This window comes from Ornithorhynchus anatinus, chromosome X5, assembly GCF_004115215.2.
Source record: "Ornithorhynchus anatinus isolate Pmale09 chromosome X5, mOrnAna1.pri.v4, whole genome shotgun sequence".
NCBI classification, from domain to species: domain Eukaryota; kingdom Metazoa; phylum Chordata; class Mammalia; order Monotremata; family Ornithorhynchidae; genus Ornithorhynchus; species Ornithorhynchus anatinus.
In genome coordinates this window covers 18,441,801-18,462,274 of record NC_041753.1, presented here as the reverse complement: position 1 = coordinate 18,462,274, position 20,474 = coordinate 18,441,801, and the positions used below count along the sequence as shown (strand labels likewise).

The 20,474-nt window shown below is 40.3% G+C and overlaps 1 non-coding gene across 1 annotated transcript; it reads left to right on the top strand.

The window, feature by feature from the left end:
• Positions 1-234: 234 nt before the first annotated feature.
• Positions 235-372, top strand: LOC114808439. The gene has a single exon (XR_003756287.1). It is a non-coding gene; the product is annotated as a small nucleolar RNA SNORA7 (small nucleolar RNA).
• Positions 373-20,474: the final 20,102 nt, after the last annotated feature.

Here is a 20,474-nt window from a genome sequence, read left to right as displayed (position 1 = left end):
TTCTGAGCTAAATCTAAAAATAATAATTATAGTATTTGTTAAGTGCATACTATGTGTCAAGCACCGTTCTAAGAGCTGGAGTGGGTACAAAGTACACAGTCCCTGTCCCACATGGAGATCAAGGTCTTAATGCTGCCCTCCTGGCAATCAATGGACCATATTCCTTACACGCTTACTCTGTGCAGAACACTGTACTAAGCATTTGACAGAATACAATGAATTAAGGAGTCATGGCCCCTCTCAGGATCGCAGCTGGGGAATTTCCACTACTCTACCAGTCTCGACTATGGGAGGGAGAGTCAAGCAGAGGTATACCCATTCCATTCCTAGCTTGGGCAGTGGCTAGCGAGTGGACGGTAATCTGCTTCAAGTCAAAACTCCCCTGTGCTGGGCAGCAGCAGCACGGGAGAGAGTCGAGGGCAGTTTACTGCGCAGAAGAAGGCAATGGTAAACCACTCCTGTATTTTTACCAAGAAAACTCTATAGATATACTACCAGAACAATTGCAGATGGAGGTGCGGTGTTCTGGAAGAGATGTGTCCATGGAGTCGCTATGGGTCAGAGACGACTTGACAGCTTAAGACAAGATAAGGAGTCATGGAGTCATGAACCCTGCCCTCAAGAAGCTAGAAGTAGAGGGGTTGGCAGGGGAAGATGACAATGTAACTGAGATCACACATCCTCCTCTTCCCTGCACTGGTTCCTGCATCTCTTCAAGGTAATGACTAGAGGTGAAAGCCACAATCCTCCCATAATGGTCCAGTGCTCTAAAGCAAATGAACTGATAATTGTTTTAAAAGTATGTGTTTTTATGAAAGACAACAGTGAAATGATGAAAAGGAGATTCAGAGTTATCAAATGTATTTTTTTATCACTGCTATTTTCCTTTAGGAGGAATATTTTAAAGATGTAACAAAAACCAAATTATATTTTGTCTTTTTCCAGATAGTCAAGTGCCCAGGTGGACAAAGGACCCTGAAATTTTGAAAGCTGTGAATTACAGGTAATATTCATTCAGCAGATCAGTTACTTAGAGAATAATGCTGTCTTGGAAGATAGTATTTTAAAATGTGTGCTAAAAGAATAATATACTGGGTTTGTGGAGACAAGTAGCTTACATAGCAAATCTTGGAAAAAGGAATGGAGGTTGTTCAATCCCTTCATACACAATAGAGAGCTTTCACAGAAGAAAATGTAAAGCTTCAGCGAATCAGCCATGTTTTCCATCTAAATGCCATACAGATATTATTGCTCAGGTTCTGTCTGTCAAAGTAAAAGAAGTGCAGTTGTCATATTAACCCTCTGCAAAAAGTGAACGGAAGGCATTTAAATACTTGATGACATCACATAGACACCAGTGCTGCTTTCTACTTGTTACTAGAAAATGTTTTAGTTTTGTATATTTTCCCTGGGTAGTGGCATAAGTACTCTGGGAAGTGAACTGGTGCTCTCAAGCTATAATGAGCTATTTAGTAAAGTTTGTCTGAAATGAGCTGAACTATAAACTTGCTGTGGGCAGGGAATATGTCTACCAACTTTGTTATATTGTACTCTCCCAAGTTACATTGTGCTCTGCACTCAGTAAGTGCTCAAGAAATGTGATTGATTGATGAGCTAAATGGTACCTTAACCTAAAAAATGGAATGCATTCCTCATACTGCCCAAGTGGCTATTAGAGATTAATTTATACTCTTAGAGGCACTGCTTTTCTTTGACATACCTGGAAAAGAAATTCCTTTCAAAATCACAGTCTTACTATACCTTCATAAATTTTCCAGGAACTAAGAGAACTATGAATAGAAATGTGAAAGTTTAAAATTTTAAATTAACTTTTTAATGATGACCTATTTTCTAATATATACATGGATGTGGTATTTAAGAGTGTATCTATCTGCATTTAAGTATAAATTATGCACTGTGACTTGAAGAACAATTAAAAACCTGAATATAGCAGGCAAATGGTATGAATGATACCATACAAGATATGAATCCTCTAGACTGTAAATTCATTCATTCATTCATTCAGTCGTATTTGCATGCTTATTGTGTGCAGAGTACTGTACTATGCACTTGTGAGAGTACAATACAGCAATAAACAGACACATTCCCTGCCCACAGTGAGCTTACAGTCTAATAGTAATAATCATCGTATTTGTTAAGCACTTACTATGTGCCAGGCATTGAGCAGTGCTCGGCACATAGTAAGCGCTTAACAAATGCCATCATCATCAGTATTATTATTATTATTATTACTAAGCACTGGGGTGGATATAAGCAAATCAGGTTGCACAGTCTCTGTTCCATGTAGGTCTCACAGTCTCAGTCCCCATTTTACAGATATGGTAACTGAGGTGCAGAGAAGTGAAGTGACTTGCCCAAAATCACCCAGCCAACAAGTGATGGATCTGGGATTAGAACCCTTGACCTTCTGACTCCCAGGCCCGTGCTCTGTCCACTACACCATGCTGGGGGGACACATATTAATATAAATAATATAATTATTGATATGTAACATTAATAGAAATGAAAAATTACAGGTATGTACATAAATGTGGGGCTGGGAGGAGGAAGGAACAAAGGGAGCAAGTCAAGGTGACACAGAAGCAAGTGGTAGAAGAGGGAAAAGGGGGCTTAGTCAGGGAAGGCCTCTTGGAGGAGATGTGCCTTCAGTAAAGTTTTGAAGGGGTGGGGGGTGGGGAGAGTAATTGTTGGATTTGAGGAGGGAGGAGATTCCAGGCCAGAGGCAGGACATGGACAAGGGGTTGGTGGCGAGATACACAAGATGGAGGCACAGTGAGAAGGTTAGCATTAGAGGAACAAAGTGTGCAGGCTGGGTTGTAGTAGGCAAGTAGCAAGGTGATTGACCTAGATTCCAATTCTGGCTCTGCCAAATGCTTGCTGTGTAACCTTGGACAAGTCACTTCACTTCTCAATGCCTCACTTCATCTGCACTGACTCTTACTTAGACTGCGATCCCCTTGCCAGACAGAGACTGTGTCCAAACGAATTCACTTATATCTACCAGGCCTTAGAACAGTGTTAGACACGTAGGAAATGCTTAATAAATACCGTTTAAAAAAATCAGCTTTACGCCACCTCATTAAAAAAACAAACAAGTTCTGTGGTTGCTGCACTTTTGACCATTAGAGGTGTTTCCACTCCTCACACTGCTCCCTCCGTGACTCTTCTAGCTTTTTTGCCAAGAGACAGGTCATTTGGGGGCAGTGATTCAGAGAGTTCTATTTTTTCAGCAACTATCCCAGTATTAATTAAGCCTGGCCTTTAACAAAACAAGTTACCTATGACTTAAGGAGTCCAGTTCCAGGCCCAACCATTAAAAAATAAATTTTTGCCAATTTTTTGAGGGAAACACTCAAGTCCAGGTGACACTTTAGAAACTATTTTCCTTTATAAATGATTAATCAATCAATCATATTTATTGAGCACTTGTGCAGAGCACTGTACTAAGCACTTGGGAGAGTACAATCCAAGTGAGTTGGTAGACACATTCCCTGTCCACAAGGAATTTACAGTCTAGAGAGGGAGACAGACATTAACAAATGAATTATGGATTTGTACATAAGTGCTATGGGGCTGAGGGAGGGGTGAATAAAGGGTGCAAATCCAAAAGAAGGAAATGAGGGCCTAGTCGGGGAAGGCCTCTCGAAGGAGATAATAATAATAATAATTGTGGTATTGGTTAAACGCTTACTATGTGCCAGGCACTGTACTGAGTTGTGCCTTCAGTAATGCTACTTTGAGACTCCTCTGTAACTAGTCATTTTGTTAATATTAGCAAAAACTTAGGGAAGAAAGTTATATGCATTCAAAATAAAACGATGGAGCATCCATATATCTCCAGTATTTATTTGATTTTTAGTGCATCATTAAAACATTTTTCTAAATAATCAAGAAAAATGATGTATTTACCAGGGTGCCATCACTCCAGTCTGGTCTAGTTGCTACTGATGGAGGATCGTTTTTAAAGCTGTAAACAATTTATAGCTCTTTAAAACTCTTGCCAATAAAAGGTATTTTAGGCAAAGCAGGGTTAGCTGTGAATGAGCAGTAGGAACAACAAACTGTCCATTTCAGTAAATTGAGAAGGTTGAAAGAAAAACGTTTGTCAGGGCTGTCACTCCTAGATACTTGTTCTCTAACAAAGTCAGTATTTTGGAGAGGTAAAATTAATCAGTGGGAGCTCTTTTTTCTGTCCATAGCATAAATGTCAAATTCTGTTAATCCATAAATAGAATATGTAAACACTGTTAATATCAGTACCAGAACGTTCCGTGGTGAACGGGCCAAATGATGTCTAAAAAGTACTTAATTGAATAGAGTATTTATATGCCAAGTGCCTCAGTGAGGATTTCTCTGGGCTTGCTGGCAATGTTTTGCCAAATGGAAAAAAAAAATCTAAAATTGCACACCTACGTTTTTCTCTCTACATACAAGTTACTTAAATAGCATAACATTCCCAAATTGTTGTCACTTATAGAGAGGCAGTGAGGAAGACTTACTCTGCACCAGCATGCAAATGTTGTCATTGAATTTAACAAGATGTGACTGAAGAATTCCAGCTGAATGCATGTGTGCCAGTGTCAGTCCCCGATTTACTTTATCTGACTTTAGTTCCAGCTCCAGATTTGGGGGCTTGTTACAACATTGAAGCCAATCTGATGGGACTAGAGGGGTCTCTGGGCTCTTCTCTCCTGCCCCCTTTTGTAAAATGGGGATTAAGACTGTGAGCCCCATGTGGGACAGGGACTGGGTCCAATCTGACTATCTCATATCCACCTCAGCGCTTAGTAGTTCTTGGCATAGTAAGCGCTTAACAAATACCATTAAAAAAGAAATCAGTTCCTCAATGTGTACAGAGTACTCCTTGCTGTACCATTGCATTCCTTACCCACAGTTAGCTGCTTTTTGTTTCTCTCCCTTCCCTTTGCTCCAAAATCAGCCTGCTTCTCATTATTGCACTCTAGACAGATTTGTCTATCATCTCCCTTCTGCCCATTGCTATGCTCCCTTTTAAAACCTGCTGCTGGTCCAGTGGAAAACAGCATGGAGAAGCAGTGTTGCCTAGTGGATAGAACATGGGCCTGCAAGTCAGAAAGACATGGGTTTTAATCCTGTCTCTGCCACCTATCTGCTGTGGGACCTTGGGCAAGTAACTTAACCTCTCTATGCCTGTTACCTCATCTGTAAAATGGGGCTGAAGACTGCGAGTCCCATGTGGAACATGGACTGAGTTCAACCTGATTAGCTTGTATCTACCCTAGGACTTAGTACAGTGCCTGGTACATAGTAAGCTCTTAACAAATACCATTTAAAAAAAATCAAGAGATCTGTAGACAGTAAACTCAGTGTGGGCAGGGAACATGTTTTGTACTCTGGTTTTGTTTATGTACTCTGTTTTGTACTCTCCCAATTGCTTAGTTCAGTGCTCTGCACACGGTAAGTGCTCAGTAAATAGCACTGATTGATTAATCTAGTTTCTTATACCAATTCTGTCCTACTGATCTGGTGTAGATCATACATGCACTTTACAATGTGCTCTGAGCCTGCCTGCCTAATCACATGTTGCATTTCACACCCCAGCAGGGTATGAAGGGATAATCACTTGCAGAGATAAGAGAGTTTGAGTTGAAACCTGAGTTGAAACCCTAGAGGCCACTATCACTATAAGCAATTTCTCCAAGCAGCCTCTTGACGGGGAAGTTTACAAATTGAGGCTCATTAGTCATTTCTGACAGAAGACTTCATCATCATGTTTGAAGTTTGCTCTGTTGAATCTTTTTAGTGTTTCTTCTGTCTACCCTACTTATGGTTACCTAATTTAAACTCAACCCTAGCAATGGTTTGGGTATCTTGTCATCATCCATCCTCCTTGAATGTCTCACCCTTCAAAGGTGTGATAATGTGATTATTGCTGTTCTTGTTGCCAGATTGCTATGACCTCATTGCCTGAGATCCTGTCTTCAGCCAGTCTTTCTGAGTGTTTACTGTGTGCAGAGCACTCTACTAAGCGCTTGAGAGGGTACATTATGACAGACACATTCTCTGCCCACAGTGAGTTTACAGTCTTGCCACTTAATACTGAATATTGCATGTAAGTGTCTCTATAATTGTGTCCACTAATTCTGTTAGATTATATTCTCCCAAGCACTTAATACAGTTCTCTGCCCTTAGTAAGCAGTCAATAAATACCATTGATTGGTTAATTGCAAGTCAAAATTGGTAAGTGAGGAAGGCCCAAAGGAGTTGCCATAAAGTGTATAGGATATTAGAAGTGCCCTGTGAACCTTAAGCTTGGTTTGAATCTTAATGTCATGTTTAATGACCCTCTAGTGTGTAAGTTCATTGTGGGCAGGGAATGTGTCTGCTAAATTGTTATATTGTCCTCTCCCAAGCACTTAGTACCGTGCTTTGAGCACTGTAAGTGCTCAATAAATATGACTGACTGACTAGGGTAAAATAATTTTCCAGATTCGCTTTTCCACCTCTTTGCAACAGTGTCAGAATTGAAGTAACTTTCTCTATTATTGTTGGAGTGAAGCAGGGCTGTGTCATAGGTGCAATCCTGTTCATTCAAGTCTATGCTGTCATACTGATGGAGTTTACTTCGAATTTACCAAGAAACTCTTCCAGCTCAATAGGCTATGAGTATCCTCTAGCTCTAGAGGCACATACACAAGAACCCATGCAAATGATTAGGAATCATTTTGTAGGTTCAGCAGAATGTGTTGGTCTGACAACAAGTCTGAGACAGCCAAAATTATGTACCAGCCTACAAACAGCAAACCCTATCCACAACTCAAGATTTTCTTTGGCAACACAGAACTTAAAGTTAGCATGGAGTTCTGCAATCCAGGCAGTACACAGTTCAATAATGCATGGATAAAGAAATAGAAAACACAACAGAAAAGGTTAGCATGGTCTTTGGCAGATTGCAAGAAAAAGAATGATGATAGTGGAGCTCTAAGGTCCATAACCAGTTGTGTGCAACACTCTATATAATAATAATACTTATGGTATTTGCTAAGTGCTTACTATGTGCCAGGCACTGTTCTAAGCGCTGGGGTAGATACAAGATAATTGGGTTGGCCACAGTCCCTGGTCCATACAGGGCTCACAGTCTTAATCCCCATTTTACAGATGAGGAAACTGAAGCCCAGAGAAGTAAAGTGACTTGCCCAAAGCCACACAGCAGACAAGTGGCAGGGCCAGGATTAGAACCCATGACCTTCTGACTCCTAGGCCCATGCTCTGTCCACTAGGCCATGCTGCTATATGCCTGTGAAACATGGATTTACAGCAGATGACACATTCAACTCCTGGAGAAGTTTCCTCAGGGTCATTTCCCAATCAACCAGCCAGCTCTACTCTGAGCTGTGGCACTGGTATATTAATCAGTGATGCTTATTGAGCACTGTAGAGCACTGTACTAAGCACTTAGGAGAGCGCAATACAACAGAATTAGCAGACACACTCTCTGCCCATAATATTGCAAGACAAATTGAAGCAGCACGCACAACAACACAGCTCTTCCATTTTCTCAATCTCTAATAACATGATACTCCCTAGCCCGCTTACATGATACTTTAATATCTGTATTCCCCTGTAAACTGTAAACTCCTCATGGGCAGGAATCATATCTACTAACTCTGTTTTATTGTACTCTCCTGAGAGCTTAGTACCATGCTCTGCCCACAGTAAGCGCTTAGTAAATACTGTTAATTGGATAATGTAAGGACAATATATGATAGCAGAATTCCCAAGCAGCTGCTTTATGGAGAACTGAAATGAGGCACACGTAAGTTGGGATGGCAGAAGAAAATATTTAAAGGCATGGTGAAGCAGTTGGTTAAATCATCTTCATACAATGCGACATAGTGGTCTGTTTAGAGACCACTGCAGCAGAGAGTCATATTTATTGAGTGCTTAATGTGTGCAGACCACTGTATTAAGAGCCTGGGAGAGTACTACATACTAATGTAGTAACAGGCACATTCCCTGCCCACAATAAGCTTACCAATCTGGTGGGCAGAAATAGAGAGAGGGGTTACTCTCCTAGAGCAAAGACTTTGTGAAGATCAGCATGTAAGGAAGCAGAATTGAAAACAGAAACAAGCCCAAGTGGGACAGTCAATCAATCAGTAGTATTTATTATTATTAATTGTGGTATTTGCTAAGCCCTTACTATGTGCCAGGCACTGTAGTAAGTGCTGGGGTAGATACAAGACAATTGGGTTGGACACAGTCTTTGTCCCACATGGGGCTCACAAACTTAATCCCCATTTAACAGATGAGGAAATTGAAGCACAGAGAAGTGAAGTGACTTGCCCAAGGTCACACAGGAGACAAGTGGCAGAGCTGGGATTAGAATTTAGGTCCTATGACTCCCAGGCCCGTGCTCTATCCACTAGGTCATGCTGCTTCTCATCTGCTTTAAAGCAGATTCCATTCCTTACCCGCCTGGGCCCAACACACTTTACTTTGTGTAGAGCACTGTACTAAGCACCAGGAGCAATTTTTGACATAGGGAGAATGGTGGTGTCTCTGTCAGTGATGGGGAAATTTAGAAAGAGGAAAAAGTTAGGAAGGTGAAAAGTGCAGTTTGGGCCATATTATAATTAAGCTGGGTGTGCCTCAAAGGCAGCAAGAAATATGGCATTGCAATCCCTGACCTGTTCTGTTGATCTGTTCTACAATGCAGATTTGGGAATCACCCACATAGCAGTGTATTCCACCTGGAACAGAAAATAAAATACCAACACGTGGCTACTGGGTCTAAACAAAGGGATAAATAGAGAGATCAAACGAAAGTTTGGATCTTTGGCTATCTGGAGAGCAAAGACTGGAAAGGGCAGTATGCAGAGGAGTGTGGTGAAACCATGTAGCTGAGCCTCTGATGTGCAGGGGTTTCCATTTTATGTTCTTCTGTTCTTGTGTTAGTGGAGCTACTTGGAGCCTATATTTGGCATTATTACTAATTACTAATGTACTTTCAGTTTGTAGTAAAATATGTCTTTAAATAAAAATACAAGCAAATCGGGTTGGACACAGTCCCTGTCCCACAAGGGGCTCACAGTCTCAACCCTCATTTTACAGGTGAAGTGACTGAGGCACAGAGAAGTTAAGTGATTTGCCCAAGATCACACAGCAGACAAGTGGCGTAGCAGGAATTAGAACCCATGACCTTCTGGCTCCCAGGCCTGTGCCCTATCGACTACGCCATCTTAACGAGGGAGCAAGTCGAACCTCAGATAAGGTAATTATGTTTCAGTTTTAAAGCTCCGCTTAAGACAGATCTAACCCACTGTTTCGAGTGCCAGTTGTGGAGTGATATTTTTTTTCAAATCATTGGATGGTGACAGCAGTAAATCCTTGTAAAATTGAAATACTCCAGCTGAGGGTATGTCACACATTTTAGTGGGAGGCTAAGGAAGCTGATCTGAAAAATCCTGTGATATGGCCAGTGTGAGGAAACCCTTGGGGTTTTCAAACCAAGGTGAGCCCAGAATGGGGATTACAGTTTAGAGTACAGGCTAAAATGATCACAAATTTTGATTGAACTGCACCGAAGATGCTAAGAAAGGAGACACTGACCAAACAGGGCATGATTTTCTGTTTTATTTTCAAGAACCATCTGGCAGCCATTCTGTAAGACTGTTGCTGTGTTTCCATCTGTTAGATCTCAATGTAACTTGAGTGATAGAGCCATGAGATTCAGGTGCTTTTACAGAAAGTCATTGACTGGCTGTTTATGGCAGCCAGGGAGCTAAAACCAGGAGGTATTATTCTTTAACCCTTGTATGTTGTCCCGTTTTGATTATTGAATTGAGAGTGTGTGAGTTGTGATTTTTTTTTTTTGGATCTAGCCCAGTAAACTAAATGGAAGATGACTTAGAAGTGAAGTGGAAGATGCAAATCACTCAGTCATGTAGGGATAGGTTAAGTGAGAATTTAAAGATGGGTTTCATTATACTATTCACCTGGTTTGAGGATGGCTGCCATGGTTAAATTGTCAGGTAGCTTAGGCTTTTAACTAGAGGTGGTGGGCTTCTCCAGTAAGACATATTGAAGTGCCACTACTGTCGACCATCTAATTATAAGCCATTCAGGGCTTCTTTCATGAAAGAAACTGACTAACCATACTGCCTGCCTGTACTGACCAGTGCACTTGTAAAGAGGATAGCTAGTGAGACACATGTCATCCTTTCAATTAGCATGATACGGGAAGCTGTAATATATCTTCTGTCATCATAACAAATGCAGACACCATTTACGTTCTGTGTAAATTAACATTTAAACACTTGCATAGTTGGATGAGGAATTATGGCATAGTGGAAAAAGCATGAGACTGGGAGTTGGGAGATCTGGGTTAGAACCCCAATTTTGCCATTGGTCTTCTCTGTGCCCATGGGCAAGTCATTTAAATGTCTCTTGGCCTCTGCAAAATGAGGATGAGATTGATTGTGAGTTCGATGTGAGATGGAAACTCTCTGATTTCATAATCTTGTACCTGCCCCAGGATTTCGAACATAGCCAGTGCTTAGTAAATATTGTTATCACTTATAAAATATTTAGAAAAATACCCTCTTTTTCTTTGGATAATCTATTTTTGTAGAATGCATCTGCTTTTTCTGCCTCTTGAATAGAGCTATATATTGTAGAAGAAAAGATAGGTTCTAACTTGTTGAAAACAATAGTATGGCAGCTTTCCAAATCTATAGCACTTGAAGCTGTGGTGGAGATTGTGTTCCATACAAATGTGACTTTCATTAGTTCTATGGTCATTCTTACATAGCTAGTACAGAGGAGGGAAGGTTCAGCAAAATGATTAAAAATAAGAACAATGAATGGGCAATAATAAAACCTGGTCTGGAAGAAATGAAATTTCATATTTTCAAAGAAACAATACAATCACCACTTTCTTTTTAGATGTGATTTTACTGAAATTCCATCCTTTGCTACTCAGTCTGTAATGCCACAATGAATCCTGCAACTTGGTAAAAGAGGAGTAAGTCCAGCAAGTCCTTTTATGTTTGTTTTCTAAATCTATAACGAAGTATTTCAAATTTTAAATCTACTGCTTCTGTTGGTGATGCATTTGGTAATAATGCATAGATTAAATTCTGTAAAGGTATTTATTAGACTTTTATGCAAGAATATGATTCTTTTGGTTTGGTAGGGATGATTGGGTTTATATAAATCTGTAACATTTGAATGCTAATATTTAAAATACTTTGGGGCTCAGTTTTGTGGCCTGGTGCAGATTTAAATCATCAAGCTTCCCTTTAATTATGTTGCAATCACACTTTCATCCTTCCAAATGAAGTGGAGTATGTAATACGTTGGGTGGGTATTTGATAATACATTATCCTTAATTCTCCTTTGGCCATGCCTCATTTCCCAGCTCAGAACTGGTAGAGACCCATGCAGCTTCTCTTCAATCATCATTTCACACATACATTAGGATCAGTCATCACCACAGAGGACCTTACATGGGCAAGATACTTAAGATAGTGCAGTAGTCCAAAAAAAGGTTTCTTACTTCCCAAGAGTAATAATAATAATGATTAACAGTTGTGGTGTATGTTCATTGATTACTATGTGTTATGCTGGGTTAGATACAATATAATCAGGTCAGACACAGTCCCCATCCAACATGGGGTTCTGACTCTAAATTGGAGGGAGAACAGGAATTAAATCCCCATTTTTACAGATGAGGAAACTGAGGCCCAGAGGAGTGAAGTGACTCGCCCAAGGTCACACAGCAGGTGAGTGGCAGAGCCAGGTCCTCTTCCTCTCAGGCCCGTGCTCTTTCCACTGAATCATGGTAGAGGGTGGTAAAACAAGCTCCAGGAGTGCCTTTGCAAAATCCTGAAAGTGACAAATGGGGTGCACATAATGACTTGGGGTTGCCTTGAGGATTCTCCCTTGTTGGATCCCTTTCATCACTGCCAATGTTAATGGAAATATTTTCAATTCATTTCAGTGAAAATGAATTTAATATCTACAGGACAAACTGGGTTCCTTGTGATCAAGTGAAGAAAAATGATGTCATGTTAGGGAGAGAGAGGACAGGTTCACTCTGCAATTATGACTTCAGGGCTCTGAGACCTGTACCGAACCATGGACCTAAGTGGCCACATTCCTCAGAGAGCATTAGGACAGATAGGGAATGTTGGGAAGATTGTGGCAGTTTTTCACAGTTTACCTGGAAATGTGAAATACCTTCAGACTATACAGTAAAGTATTGTAATACTCTTGCTCTTTGAGATGTCCAATAGTTATGTTTCATCGGGTTTTTTTTTCCTATTCTGTCTCATTTTACTCTTGATCTTACCCAATGAATCCATCCTCCCCTTTCCTCACATTAGATTATGAAATCTCTGATGGATGTGACCATGGGACTGTATCTGAATCACTTGTCCATTGACATTTTCCCAGGACTTAGTCCAGTGCTTTGCAAATTATTAGCATTTAATAAATCACTAGATTGTGAAAATTGAGTGTGAATGTTTATAAACATAGTGTTTTTGGTCTCTAAGTAATTCTCTAGATGTTCAGAACAGTGCATGCAGAGGGAGCAGTGACAGCAGGGTACTATATTCCTTCTCCAGTCCCACAGCACTTATGTACCTACCCATATACTCTACTATTTCCCCTATCTGTAATTTGTTTTGATGTCTGCCTCACCCTGTAGACTGTAACCTTCTTGTGGGCCGGGTTCGTGTCCACCTACTCTATTATAGTGTACTTTCCCAAGGACTTTATACAGTGCTCTGCACACAGAGCTCAGTAAATACCATTGATTGATTATCAAGTTGAAGGCCAATTAGGTTGATGTGCTGTGCAACCTTCTACATGTATGTGAAGCCCGATGTTCTGTAAAAAACCTGTCCAACTCCCAGAGCAATTTCAGAACTGTTCACAGAACAGCTGAACAGGATTCCCAAGGAACTTCTGTATGGTAAACTGAGAGGACAGAATAAGCAATTTAAACACAGCTTCAAAACACATGGCAGCACAGTGGACTCTCAAGAGACCACTGTAACCAACAGATCAGCCAGGTGGGTGATAATCAGGAAAGGGTTTGCTCTTCTTGGACAAAGACTTCTCAAAGCTCAGAATTCCAAGAGAAGGCTCAAAAACAGAGACAGTCACTGTGGGGACAAACAGTTTAACACAGCAGGGATCTATTCTGTCATGTAAATAATGCAGAAGGGAGTGTTGGTATCACATCTGTATTTTCAGCCAAACAACCACTGCTATATGGTTGTACACAACTGTGTGAGTCTAAACATATATCCTGGAGCATAAAAGTATGCACATTTTACACTGAAGGGAGAATGTTGTTAATTAAAACTCAATTTAGTGCATTAAAGCCAGAAATGGTCTTTAATAGGAATGAACTGAAAATCTCCATGGACTTTTTTTATGTACACATATGAATGTTACCCATTTCAGTGTACATTCTTGTGTTGTCTTATTCTCCTTTTTCCTCTGCTAGTCCTAGTATTTTCCATAATAACAAGACTTTATATCCATATTTCCTTATTTGACCTTCTTGTGGCCCATTAAAACTAAATACTGAAATGTCACGTCTACCTGTAAATTTGATGCTGTTTAATTGGCAGCACAATGCATGCTAAGTGGCAGATATTTTAAATGATGCATAAACCATTCTGGGAGACTTTATTTTTTTCATTTTTTACCAATAAATACTGCCTAAATGCTTGGTATTTCCAATGTCATGCCACTTTTTCCTGTTCTTAAAAAATACAATTAACAAATGATACTGCAATAAAAATATCCTGAAAGGAAAAGAATCATTAGGGTACCTTGATCATTTAATAGGTGGACTGACTGAATAATTAGAAGCATCTGAGTAACCCACTGGCATTGGAAAAACGATTCAGTTTGAAACTAATCCAGTATGCTAAACAGTATTTAACATTTTCAGCAAATTGATCTCACTATAATATTTAGAAGATGCTTGAGAGAAGTCTTATTAAAAAAAACCCTTGAACATGTGCTAATTTACTTCACTGTTTTGACATTCTGCTACTAATTTTGCATTTGCCCTGAAATGTTAATTACCAAGTATTTAACAGGGTTAATTGGAAGGGAGAATTGTGGAATGTTGATTTTTTTGTTGGTTTGGGATTCTGCATTTTGAATTTTTCATTCTATTGAACACAATTAGCCGCATTGTCCTCTTATACCTTTGATCCAGCCTTTGTTGAAACAGGAGGCTTGCTTTTGCTTTGTGCAAATACAAAAATTGGGAACATTAAAATCACGTAAAGGCCAATTGAAGTCTTTCAAATTAGGAAGACACATTTACTTGTGCCTTTACTTGAGCCAAAATTACTCAATTATAAGACAAATTATAAGAAAACAAAAATAAGGCATGATAGGAAGGCATTTGGTGTTCCATTAGTCTGTAACAGAACTTCAACAAAGACTGATTATTTGCAGTGCATGAACAGCTTTTTCCTGCACTGTAATAATAATAATAATAATGTTGGTATTTGTTAAGCGCTTACTATGTGCCGAGCACTGTTCTAAGCGCTGGGGGAGATACAGGGTAATCAGGTTGTCCCACGTGAGGCTCACAGTTAATCCCCATTTTACAGATGAGGAAACTGAGGCACAGAGAAGTGAAGTGACTTGCCCACAGTCACACAGCTGACAAGTGGCAGAGCCAGGAGTCCAACTCATGACCTCTGACTCCGAAGCCCAGGCTCTTTTCCACTGAGCCACACTGCTTCAAAATATGAGCTGGAGGTGCCCTGATTCAGGCTGGTGCATGACTATAGATTTAAAAGACAATGCTAGTTTTCCAGGTTTCCTTCATCTGTAAAGCAGCCATCTTCCTCATCAAAAGCATTACTGATGACTATTCTGAGCAGAGCATTATATTAGGTTGGTCGATCAATCAGTCAGAGGGGCAAAAATCACTTGGTTGTGAATTTGAAATGGATTATGTATTTGCTTTATCAAATTCAACTGGGAAGTGCCCATCACACCCTAATCAATCAATGGTATTTATCCCCATTCTCGAAAGATTCTTGGACCCTCCGTGATGGGAGGGGGCTCATAAGAGGAGGGATTTGCAAAGAGTCAATACCTTTCATCTCTTCCCCTCCCTGTTCTCTTCCTGTCTCCCTCCCCCCACCCCTTGCTGACAGGGTAGTATGGGTGAGGGGTAGAACAGCGGGGGACTTGGGACAGTGAGGTATGCAACAGTAATTAGGGGATATAATTTGTTGCAGGGGGCTAGCATCATGGACATGAGGTCATGAAGACAATCTAATTTGTCTAGAAAGTGTTTGAAGAGAAAATTACTGAGGTTCCTATACCTACAAAAGTTGATCCTCTGATGGGTAATAAATTGTATTAATGGAGCCTCTAGTGTGTGTAGAAGGCTGTACTAAGCTACTAAGTGGTTGGGAGAATACAATAAAGGGAAAAGACACAGTCCCTGCCTTTGGGGAGCTTTTAATCATCTGACCTCAAGGAGACACAAAGTAATTTACAGATAGGAGGAAGAAGAGAATGGAAAACTGGCTGGATGATTAAGTACAAAGGGGGAAAATGGATACAAATTGCAAAAATTACAATACCCATTCTCTGTTTTTGCTCTTTTGCATAACCTGTATTTTTATGTGAAATAAAATTATAAAGGAGGTGGGCAACTGAAGGGAAGTTCATTATACCACCTACAGAATACCACAGTTGCCAGTTCATTCTTTTGCACTTGTATGTATATCAGAAGCAGCAAATATATTAATGACATAAATATTCTTCAGAATGTGACTATTCCCTAACCATAGTTCATAATATTTGGTTGTTATGCTCGTTTTCTTTTCCTTTCCTGCTTTGGAAATTTGTTAATTTTCTCTTGACTGACAGAGGAAATTTGAATGTGCCCCTCTTGTTTATTATATGCCTAACAGGTAGACTTTCAAAGCCAGTTCTGTAAGAGACTGTCATTATTTTCACATCTTGCAAAAAACTAAAGCACTTTTAAAGCCAGATTTCCTCCTCCTTGGGCTTTTCAAATAAATTAGCAGTTCTCTTAAATGGGCATTAACGTTGAAGAGGCTGAAAAAGTAAGAGCATGAATGTGTCCCTATTGTTTATTATGTGCCTAACATGTAAACTTTCAAAGCCAGTTATGTAAGAAATTGTCATTATTTTCACATCTTGCAAAAAACTAAAACACTTTTAAAGCCAGATTTCTCCCTTCTTGGGCTTTTCAAATAAATTACAAGTTCTCTTAAATGGGCACTAACATTGAAGGGGCTGAAAAAGTAAGAGGGTTTCCTAGTAAAAGAAAAAGTTATTTTGTGGAGTATTTAAATAACTGTCCAAAATTGGTCTTCATAAATTTTCTGCAGGGTAAAGATTAGGCATTTGAATACATTGACCATTCAGTAATGAGATTCAGTTTGTGACAGCCTGAATGGAGTCATTCTGTAAAGTAAGTGTATGCCAGTCTTTCTTAACAAAATATCTGAATTTTTCTTCTAGTTTTTGAAATGGTTTCAATTTGATTCATTTCCTTCTAAGAAATGCAGGCCATTGAAATTAACGGGCTGTCCTGGGGCTGGAAAATACCTGACCTATTTGTGAGTATCTGGGGAGAACTATATTGTTGTAACCCTTCAAGAAGGCCTGGTTCTAAAGGGCAATATTTCAGAGAGTTATACTGGTTAGAGCTAGCAGATGCAGTGATGTCATTTCAGAGTAGAAGTAATTCAAGAAAGGACCAATTAGAAAAGACCAGGTTGGATACAGAAAATGGTTTGGCTGGGCTAGGAAAATTGAATGTTCTCATTGTGAAAGAGCGAGCTGACCATCTTACGCTGCAGAAAATTGAGGACTGGCTAGTCAGTGAATTGACAAATGGTACTGTGGTCCCCTACTGCTCAGTGAGCTCTCCTGGAGAGGCCTCCCCTCTTCCAAGTGAGTCCACTTGAGCATTGAATTTCCAGTCAGGCCTTACTTAGGCTCTGGCCTTCACATCTGTCCAGAGGCATGAGGAGTCAAAGTAGTAGCAGCAGCAGCAACAGTAGTAGTAGAGAAGCAGCATGGCTCAGTGGAAAGAGCCCGGGCTTGGGAGTCAGAGGTCATGGGTTTGAATCCCAGATCTGCCACTTGCCAGCTGTGTGACTGTGGGCAAGTCACTTCACTTCTCTGTGCCTCAGTTACTTCATCTGTAAAATGGTGATTAAGACTGTGAGCCTCATGTGGGACAACCTGATTACCCTGTATCCACCCCAGCACTTAGAACAGTGCTCTGCGCATAGTAAGCGCTTAACAAAAACCAACATTATTATTATTATTATTATCGGTTAGACTGTGAGCCCGTCATTGGGCAGGGATTGTCTCTATCTGTTGACGAATTGTAAATTCCAAGCACTTAGTACAGTGCTCTGCACATAGTGCTCAATAAATACTATTAAATGAATATTTCTTCAACAGCAGCCTGGCGTAGTGGATAGCGCACAGGTTTGGGATTCAGAAGGACCTGGATTCTAATCCTGACCCCACTACTTTTCTGCTGGGGGACCTTGGGCATGTCACTTAGCTCCTCTTTGTCTCAGTTACCTCATCTGTAAAATGGGGATTAAGACTGTGAGCCCTACGTGGGGCATAGACTGTGTCCAAACTGATTAACTTGTATTTATCCCAGCACTTAGTACAGTGCCTGGCACATAGTGCTTAACAAATACCACCATTATTATTATTGAACATCAGTGAGGGTCACTGTGCTGAACTAATCACTTAGGAAGTACAAAACAAGCAAGTGATACCTTCCCTGCACACAAGGAGCTTACACTCTGAGGGAGACAGACACAAATATTTACAAATAGAATAATGAAAGCAATTGTACAATTGAATAACATATATACACAAATGATCAGGATGGGTATAAATATGTGCATAGGTATTGGAGATTGATGGTGAGTGTGCTGTGCTGGGAATAAATTGTGGAAGGCTTGTGGAGGAACAGTATTTTAGGAGAGCATCGAATGTGGGGAGAGCTATGGTCTGTCACTTTGGTGAGGGAAGAAGTTTCAGGCTGGGGGGACAACAAGGGAACAGAGTCAGGAAAGGTGAAAGCAAGGTACAGTTAGGTTTCCTTAAGAAGAATGAAGAAAGCAAGCTAGAAAGCTAGAAAGCTATAGGCAAGCAGAACAGATATGTAGGAAGGGGTGAGTTGGTGGAGAGACTTGGAGCCAATTGTGAGGAGTTTTTGCTTGATGTGGAAGGACCTGGGAAGCCAGTGGAGGATTTTGAGGAACAGAGGGATATGTGCTGAGCTGCACTTAGAAAGATGCTCCTTGCATCCCCATGTAGTATAGATTAGAAAGAGATAAGTCAGAGGTAAGGAGGCCAGAGGTAGAGAGGCCAGCAAGGAGGCTGATTCTGTGGTCTAGCTGCTAAATTCTATTTACTTCTATTTATCAAGTAAATTTATCAAGTAAATTCTATTTACTTGATTCTATTTATTGCTATTGTTCTTGTCTGTCCGTCTCCCCCGATTAGACTGTAAACCCGTCAAAGGGCAGGGACTGTCTCTATCTGTTACCGATTTGTACATTCCAAGTGCTTAGTACAGTGCTCTGCACATAGTATGTGCTCAATAAATACTTTGGAATGAATGAATGAATGAATAAATAAATAAATAAATAAATAAATAAATAAATAGACTACATCTTGAACTAGCTGTTCGGATGGAGAAGAAGGGGTATTATTTGGGAGATATTTTATAAGAAAAAAACAGCAGGATTTAGCAGTGGGCTGAATATGAGAATTGAAAGACAACAAAGTTGCAGGCTTTGGGGACAGAGATGGGATGGTTAGGAGGAGATTTGGGCCTGGGGAGAGAGGGGTGATGAGTAATTCCATTTAAGACATATTGAATTTGAGGTATTAATAGAAGCAGTGTTGCCTAGAAGATAGAGCACAGGCCTGGGAGTTAGAAGGACCTGGTTGTAATCCTGGCTCTGACACCTGTCTGCTGTGTAACCTTGAGAAAGTCACTTAACTTCTCTGTGCCTCAGTTACCTCATCTGTAAAATGGGGACTAATGCAGTGAGCCCCATTTGGGACAAGGACTGTGTCCAATCTGATTAGCTTGTATCTACCCCAAACCTTAGTACAGTGCTTGGCACATAGGGTTAAGTAGGAGTCCAGGAGAAGAATAAAACCTTCAGATAGGTGGGGAAAGAGAACAGTTTTTTGTTGGGACTTTTTTTTTTGCAGTGGAGGGGATGTGGTGGTGGAGGTTAGGAGGTTGAGGTCAGAAGAGTAAATGATTAGACCTGAGAGAATGACTTGTGATGATGAGATACAGCGCATGTTCAAGTTGGTATATGGGTGAAGTGCAGTGGGAGCAGGAGGTCAGCAGAGTTTGAAAAAGCTGGTGAATTTTGAAGTCTGACTTTACTGCCAACTTCTGAGACAGTAATTTTCTCAGTCAAAGCCATGAAAAAGTGAAACCACACAGACCTGGTGACATTCCTGCAGAAATCTAAAAGCAAGGAGGGGAGCTAGTCCTTAGACATCTGCATGAGCTTTTCCTCAACATATGAACATGGAAAACTGCCACAAGACACCTAAAACCCCACCATAATCACCATCTTCAGCAAGACAGAAGAAAGAGGTATATACCTGTTTTCTAGTGCAGGCACGATTCTAGCCCAAATGCTTCTGAACAAAAAATGAAGGAACTTATTCAACTGTCTACTAATTGAATCATAGAGTAACTTCAGACCAATATTTAGCCCCAAAGATAGGCTCTTCTCAATACAACGGATACAGGTAAAGTACAGAGAGCAACACAAGACCTTTGTACTGGGTTTCTGGTCCCTGATAAGCAGTGTGGCTCAGTGGAAAGAGCATGGGCTTGGGAGTCAGAGGTCATGGGTTCTAATGCCAGCTCCTCCACTTGTCAGCTGTGTGACTTTGGGCAAGTCACTTAACTTCTCTGTGCCAAAGTTTACCTCATCTGTAAAATGGGGATTAAGACTGTGAGCCCCATGTGGGACAATCTGATTACCTTGTATCCTTTCCAGTGCTTAGAACAGTGCTTTGCACATAGTAAGCGCTTAACAAATACCATTATTATTATTATCCAATAGTGGAACTGAAAAAAAAGTAGAATCACTGCAGATTTGCAAGGATAGCTAGTACTGAACTGCCTATTATACTAGCAATGCAAACAGTGGTGACAACTTTTTATTTCAATCACATCTCATTATTGCAGGATACTGAAACAGCCATAAGTAGGGAAATTCCTGCTGGGGCTATCAAGTTAACAGTGAACTTTTTGACTGAAGAATCACCTATGATGTTTTATGTGATGGATAGGCTCAGCAGGAATCCTGAAATGTAGCTGAATAACATGGGCAACTAAATCCACAGATTATCAAGGCAGTTACCTT